Source organism: Hibiscus syriacus, unplaced genomic scaffold (genome assembly GCF_006381635.1).
Source record: "Hibiscus syriacus cultivar Baekdansim isolate YM2019G1 unplaced genomic scaffold, ASM638163v2 tig00003725_pilon, whole genome shotgun sequence".
Taxonomy (NCBI): Eukaryota; Viridiplantae; Streptophyta; class Magnoliopsida; order Malvales; family Malvaceae; genus Hibiscus; species Hibiscus syriacus.
Genome location: NW_024061982.1, coordinates 572,004 through 580,408, shown reverse-complemented (window position 1 = coordinate 580,408; position 8,405 = coordinate 572,004).

Genomic DNA, 8,405 nt, shown 5'->3' with positions numbered 1-8,405 from the left:
TCTTCTCTTTGCCTCGTTCTTGGTTGAGCCCAGTCATTTTGGCTACAATTTGATCAACCAGATCTGTAACACCCCGTACCCGGTCCGAATATGAGACTGAGGTGTCACATTGACTTTTAAAACTTTGACTCTTAAAGAAAATAAAGAAAATTTTAAACTTTCATTAAAATAAAAATTGTTCATTTATAAAAGTTTGACCCGAACAATACAAAACCAATCAGAGCATTCGTAATGAACAAATTGTTTACATGCCAACACACTAAATACAACAAAACACATACTTTGCCAATTACTTCTGATTTGATCTTCTAGTAGTGATGCTGCCCTTGCCACTCCTAGTTCTGGTCTACTTGTTTTTTGGTACCTACATGTAAATCACTTACACGCTAACTCACAAACTTAGTGAGGCATGAAATGAACATTTAACAATAGATTATGAAGATGCACTACTATCAATCCATAATGATATTGCAATGTACCTGTATTAAATAAACTATGACATATATAATTATGATATGCACAAGTAAACTTTAACTTCTTATATAAATTTTCATTTCATTTATCTTGGAATGCCCATATACATTATTGAGAACAGAAGGTACGTTAGTACATTGAGATTGTGGACGAATGTTGTCATCACAGCTCCAATAAATTCCCACTAGGGGCACAGAATATTTGTCCCGAATGACCACTATGTCCCGAAGGACCATTTGTCCCAAAGGACCACTGATAATCCCTCGCCTCTTGGCATGCCAATTATACGTATAACTCTCATATTAAATAACATGGCCTTAAATATGAATACATTTCTCATTTTCATATCTCTTTTATCACTTTTCATATGAACACATAATTCACTTCACATACACACATATGATTACTTTCATTACTTCATATACCTGGATTGATTCTCTTATCATGGCATTCATTCATACAAATTTTATTAAAGCATGGATGAATTGCGCATGAATTCACTATAACAGTAACATATATATGCATGTACATGAGTATAAAATCATAAATTCAACTATAAGAGATAGACTTATCGCAAGTCTTATCTCCATACAATTCTACCTATGGTATACACTCACCTTAGCCTTGCTTGATTCTAGTACTTTCTCTCTCTCGATCGTTTCTAATTCTTTGATTGTTCCGAAACAGGATTATGTTCAGAATCTACATAATCATACATAGATCCATATCAGTATTCTAATTGGTATAATCTAATCTTTCATTCCTTAAACTAAAAGAAAAGCTACTTTCATTTCTTATTTAAGGTAGGTAGGTATCAGTACACTCTATAGGGTATCAATACATCCCTTATCGTGTGTATCGATACACTACCTATGTATCGGTACACAAATTACATTCGAAGTTTTCTTTTTTAGGGGGTATCGATACATTGCCTATGTATTGGTACCCTTTGAATAATTTCTGCATTTTACTCCAGATGTATCGATACCTATTGAATGGGTACTGATACACCTAGCCCAGAATTACATTTTGAGCACAAAAATTACCTCATTCTAGCTTAATTGTGCCATATTTCAACCCCTTTCACATCCTTAACTTACATATACCTACTTAAACCAATTAATACTCATTCAATACCTCTTTAACCTCAAAATCCTATCATTCACATGTAATTCAAGAATTACACCCACTTTACAACATGTTCTAAATCTAATTCTAACACTTCATATTCCTTAATTAGATTGATGAAAAGTCAAATCCAACTTTCAATTCTAATTATGAACTCTATTTTAAGATTTCATTCAAGAACTCCAAATCTTTAATCTCTCCTAACTCAATCATCTTTAAATTTTAAGATAACTTAAGCTTAGTTATCATCTAATGATCATAAACCAACCTTAAATTTAACAAGAAATCAACTAACCAGAAACTCACCTTTGGCTTTGTCTCTCACGCATGAAGAAAGAAGAAGTGGAAGAGAACTTTGGAAGCTTACTTATTTCCCTTCACTTCCACGTGGTTAATATATATAACCATTCAAAATTTAATTATTTCCTGGTAAATTACCATTTTGTCCCTCTATTCCTCCTTCTTTATAATTCAACCCTACAAAACATTTCCCATATAAGTCATTGAACTATTTAATTATTCTACTTTAATCACCAAATTCTGAAACTTTACAATTTAGTCACTAACCCGACATTGAGAATGTTACGAATCTCCCCCTTAAGAAAATTCATCCTCAAATTTTCATTGCGTAAAGAGATGGGGTACTGATTCCTCATGTCTTCTTCACGTTCCCATGTTTCTTCTTCTACCTTGTGATTCCTCCACAAGAATTTGACTAATGGAATAGTTTTGTTCCTTAGTTGCTTAACCTCATGAGCTAAGATTTGAACCGGTTCTTCCTCATAAGTCAAGTCCAATTAAACCTCGATCTCTTCTGATTCCACAATATGAGAGGGGTCGGATCTATACTTCTGAAGCATTGAAACGTGTAAGACATCATGAATTTTCTCCATTTCTGGTGACAAAGCTAGTTGATATGCCACTAGTCCCACTGTATTCACGATCTCATAGGGTCCAATAAACCTGGGACTCAACTTCCCTCTTCGGCCAAACCTCAAAACCTTCTTCCAAGGAGATACTTTTAAAAACACTTTGTCTACAACTTGATATTCTATCTCCTTCCTCTTTAAATCTGCATATGATTTCTCTCCATCAGCTGCTACTTTGAGGTTACTCTGAATCACTTAGACCTTTTCTTCTACCTCCTTAATCAACTCAGGACCGAGGATTTCTCTATCTTTAAGCTCGAACCAATTCAAGGGCATACGACATATTCTTTCATAAAGAGCTTCATAGGGAGCCATCTTGATACTTGATTGATAACTATTATTATAAGCGAACTCAAGAAGTGACAATTATCTTTCCCACGATCCTTTGAACTCTATAACACAAGCTCTCAACATATCTTCCAGGATTTAGATAGTTCACTCAGATTATCCATCTGTCTGAGGGTGAAATATTGTGCTGAAGTTCAATCATGTACCTAATGCTCCATGCAAGGTCTTCCAAAATCTCGAAGTAAAGCGAGGGTCTCGATCAGAAACTATGGAAACAGGTACACCATTCAATCGTATAATCTCCCTGATATACAACTCGACATATTTATCCATGGAGAAATCAGATTGCCGGAATAAAATGGGTTGATTTAGTTAATTTATCTACGATCACCCAGATTGAATCTCTTTTGTTTGAAGTTAAAGATAACCCCGCTATAAAATCCATTGCTACGTTCTCCTATTTCCACTGACGAATCGACATTGGTTGTAATAGTCTTGACAGAACCTGATGCTCAGCTTTAACTTGCTGACAAGTCAAACACTTGGATACGAATTTTGTAATGTTCCTCTTCATTCCAGGCCATCAATATCTACTCTTGAGGTCCATATACATTTTGTTTCCTTCATGATGCATAGTCAATGGACTACAATGAGCGTCCGTTAATATTCTTTCTTTAATTCATCATTATCTAGAATTATCAATCTTCCTCGATAATACAAGTTCCATCAAACTTAATCTAATAATCTTTGAGCTCTTCATTCTCTAACTGTTGAAATTTTTTCAAACACATTTCATCTTTACTTTGCAACTCCTTAATTTGATCCAGTCATAATGGCTTAAGAGTTAACTCTACACAGATTGCACCATCTCCCCTTAATAATAGTCTAGCATCCATGGTTCGTAAGGCTGTAAATGTCTTTCGACTTAAGGCATTTGCTACCATATTTGCTTTCCCCGGATGGAAATTATTTAAAACATCGTAATCCTTGAGAAATTTCACCCATCTTCTCTATCATAAATTCAATTCCTTCTGAGTCATCAAGTATTTCAAACTCTTATGATCCGTTATAAGTAGCATCTTTCACCATACAAGTAATGATGCCAGATCTTAAGAGCGAACACTACTGCAACCATCTCCAGATCGTGCATTGGATAGTTCTTCTCATGCGGTTTTAATTGTCTCGACGCATAAGCCACCACTTTACCCTCTTGCATCAATACGCATCCCAAACCGTTATGAAACGCATCACTATACACCACAAAGTTCTTGCCAGACTCAGGTTGCACTAACACTGGAGCTTCTATCAAAATCTTCTTTAACTTTTCAAAACTCTCTTGACATTCTGGAGTCCAAGCAAATTTTACTTCTTTCCTCGACAGCTTGGTTAGGGGTAAAGTTATCATCGAAAAGTTCTTAACAAACCTTCGATAATAACCGGCTAACCCTAGAAAACTTCTAACTTCCGATAAATTCTTTGGAACTTCCCACTCCATAATAGCTTTAATCTTTTGGGGATCTACTCGCACTCCTTCTACAGAAATTACATGTCCAAGGAATGTCACTTCATTCAACCAAAATTCATATTTAGAGAATTTAGCATAAAGCTTCTTTTCTCGCAAAATCTGTAAAACAATTTTCAGGTGCGAACTATGCTCTTCTTCGGACTTCAAATACACTAAACCACTATGAACTGATCCAAATAGGGTTAGAATATTCTGTTCATGAGATCCATAAAAGTGGATGGTGCATTAGTTACTCCGAATGGCGTCACAATGAATTCATAATGTCCATATCTCGTTTGAAAAGCTATCTTCGGAATATCTTTCTCTTGAATCTTCAATTAATGGTAACCAGAACGTAAATCAATCTTTGAGAACACTGAAGTTCTCTTTAACTGATCAAACAAATCATTAATTCGGGGAGGATACTTGTTCTTGATGGTCACTTTATTGAGTTGTCTATAATCAATGCAGAGACGTATTGATCCATCATTTTTCTTAACAAACAGAATTAGAGCTCCCCAATGTGATACACTCGGTCTAATAAACCCTTTGTCCAACAATTCTTGTACTTAGATCTTTAATTCTTGCAACTACTTTGGGGCCATTCTATATGGTGCCATTGCAATGGGCACTGTTCCTGGTATTATTTCGATATGGAATTCAACCTCTCTATCCGGAGTCAAACTTGGTAACTCTGCAGGAAATACATCGGGAAACTCTCTAACTATGGGAATTTCCTCAATCCCCTTCTTTTTGGTTCTAACATCCAGCACATTAGCAATGAACCCCTAACATCCCTGTAGTAGTAACTTCTTTGTCGAAATCACTGAGATTACATTTGCCAATGGATTCCATCCTTCACTAAATACCACGACATCTACCCCTTCCGAACTTCTCAACATTACTCTTTTTAGTCTACAATCGACATTAGTGTAATAACGATATAACAAATCGATTCCCAGTATTACTTCAACTTCGTCGAAAGGTAATTCCATTAGATTAGACGGGAATTCAATTCCCTGAATCCGTATGGGACACCCTCGATATACCATATTGACCCGAGTATTGTGCCCTAACGGATTAGTCACTATCACCTTACTGCTAGTAACTTCTAACTGAATATTCAATTCTCTCACTAACTTACTACTAATGTAAGATTAAGTAGACCCCAAATCAATCAATACAAAAATTCTTGTTATACAATTGAAAGATACATCCTATAATCTCCGGGTCATCTCGATCCTTACTAGTCTTGAGATTATACACCCGAGCTGTGGAGTGTATCTCTTGTGGAGTTGAGGACTCTGACTGACTTCTTCTCTGCCTCTACCTCTTTCCTTCAGAGTAGCAGAAGCAGACCTCTCTGGCTGTGCAGATTCACCATATATCATAGGATAATCTTGAATAAAATGTCCCATGTCCCCACATTTAAAAACAGGCTCCAGAAATCATTTTGCATATCCTGAGTGATTCCTTCCACAATGTAGACATTGTCTGACTTGGCTCGGGTTAGATCTCCTAACTCCAGATCCCGCTAACTGAGTTTGTCGTCCCCTCATCAAATTTGATCCTCTTGCGGAGGATGTCATTGACTCTGATCTAGCTTGAGGTCAAGAACCAGCATCTCGCCCTTTTTTGATGGTGTAGAACTCGATGACGCACCCATCCTTTTCGATGTATGAGCTCTTGAATCTCCAAATCTCTCATTCTGAGCCCTTTTCCAGAGCTTTGGCACGGTTCACCACTTCTTGAAACGATAAAAGATTTAACACAATCAACATTTCTTTTAGTCTTGGACGCAAACCTTCCACGAACCAGTCACAAGCATGCTTTTCTGTATGAATAAGCTCAACAGTAAATTGGCTCAACTTGTTGAACTCACACTCGTATTCATACACGGTGTGATTCCATTTCTTCAAATTCATGAACTCTTGCTTCATCTGTCGGATGAACTGATCTCCTATGTATTTATGTTTCAATTCCTCTATGAACAAGGACCAAGTTACTTGATCACTAGACATTCTCAATGTAACGTTAGTCCACCAAATCCTTGCTTGCCCTATAAGCAAGGAAACCACTCCATCCAGTTTCTCTAAATCGGAACAATTAAGTCCCTCGAACATAATTTTCACGTCATTGAGCTAAAGGTCCGCAGCAACAGGACCTTCTTCGGCTTCACCTCAAAACTCTAGAGCCCCTCAAACCCTTCAACTCCTTTGCAACATTTATTCTCAGAGTTGAAGTAGCAGGAGGTTGGAAATGTGCCAATACCGCGTCCAACGTTCTAAAGAACACATCTTGGTCACCTACAGGCACTCCAAAAGGTGTCTGTTCATCACCTTGCCTGGCCAGGGTAGGTGAATTATTGTTCTCAGTAGGCCTATCATCTCCCACTTCACTTCTAGAACTATCATGTCTAGACATCTATTAAGACACAACCATGTCATTCTATTAGCAACACATCATACTTACTATTTTATCATATCAGAAGTTCTCACTATTTTGTTGGCATGTATACATTATAAGACACTCTAGACTTCGGTTTATGCCGAGAATCGACTAAACTGTAGCTCTGATACAATTAAATGTAACATCCCCTACTCGAACCCGACCCGAATACGAGTCTGAGGTGTCACATTGACTTTTTAAACTTTGACTCTTAAAGAAAATAAAGAAAAAGTTTAAACTTTCATTAACATAAAAGTTGTTTATTTATAAAAGTTTGCCCCGAACAATACAAAACCGATCAGAACATTCATAATTAACAAATTGTTTACATGCCAACACACTAAATATAACAAAACACATACTTTGCTAATTACTTCTGATCTGATCTTCTAGTAGTGATGTTGCCCTTGTCATTCCTAGTTCTGGTCTTCTTGTTTCTTGGTACTTACGTGTAAATCACTTACACGCTAAGTCACAGACTTAGAGAGGCATGAAATGAGCATTTAACAATAGATTATGAAGATGCACTACTATCAATCCATAATGATATTGCAATGTATATGTATTAAATAAACTATGACATATATAATTATTATATGCACAAGTAAACTTTAACTTCTTATATCAATTTTCATTTTATTTATCTTGGAATGCCCATGTACATTATTGAGAACAGAAGGTACGTGAGTACACTGAGGTTCTGCACAAATGATGTCACCATAGCTCGAATAAATTCCCACTAGGGATATTGAATATCTGTCCCGAAGGACCACTGATAATCCCTCGACTCTTGGCATGCCAATTATACTTACAGCTCTCATATTAAATAACATGGGCTTAAATATGAATACATTTCTCATTTTCATATCTCTTTTATCACTTATCATATGAACATATAATTCACTTCATATACACACATATGATTACTTCCATTACTTCACGTATCTGGATTGATTCTCTTATCATGGCATTCATTCACACAATATTTTATTCCTTTTACTTCACGTATCTGGATTGATTCTCTTATCATGGCATTCATTCACACATATTTTATTAAAGCATGGATGAATTATGCATGATTCACTATAACAGTAACATATGCTTTACATGATATAATCATAAATTCAACTATAAGAGATAGACTTATCGCAAGTCTTATCTCCATACAATTCTACCTAGGGTATGCACTCACCTTAGCCTTGTTTGATTCTAGCACTTTCTAGAATCAACTAACCAGAAACTCACCTTTGGCTTTGTCTCTCACGCATGAAGAAAGAAGAAGAAGAAGAAGAAGAAGAGAACTCTAGAAGCTTGTTTATTTCCCTTCACTTCCACGTGGTTAATATATATAACCATTTCAAATTTAATTATTTCCTTGTAAATTACCATTTTGTCCCTCTATTTCTTCTTCTTTGTAATTCAACCCTACATAATATTTCCCATATAAGTCCTTAAACTATTCAATTATTCTACTTTAGTCACCAAATTCTGAAACATTACAATTTAGTCACTAACCAGTTATTGAGGATGTTACAAGGTCATTTTGGTTTTGCAAGATATGATCCATGGTAACCTTTTGCATTTGCTCCATTTTAACTTCCCACTCTACTTGCAAACTCTCTTCCAGCTCTTTC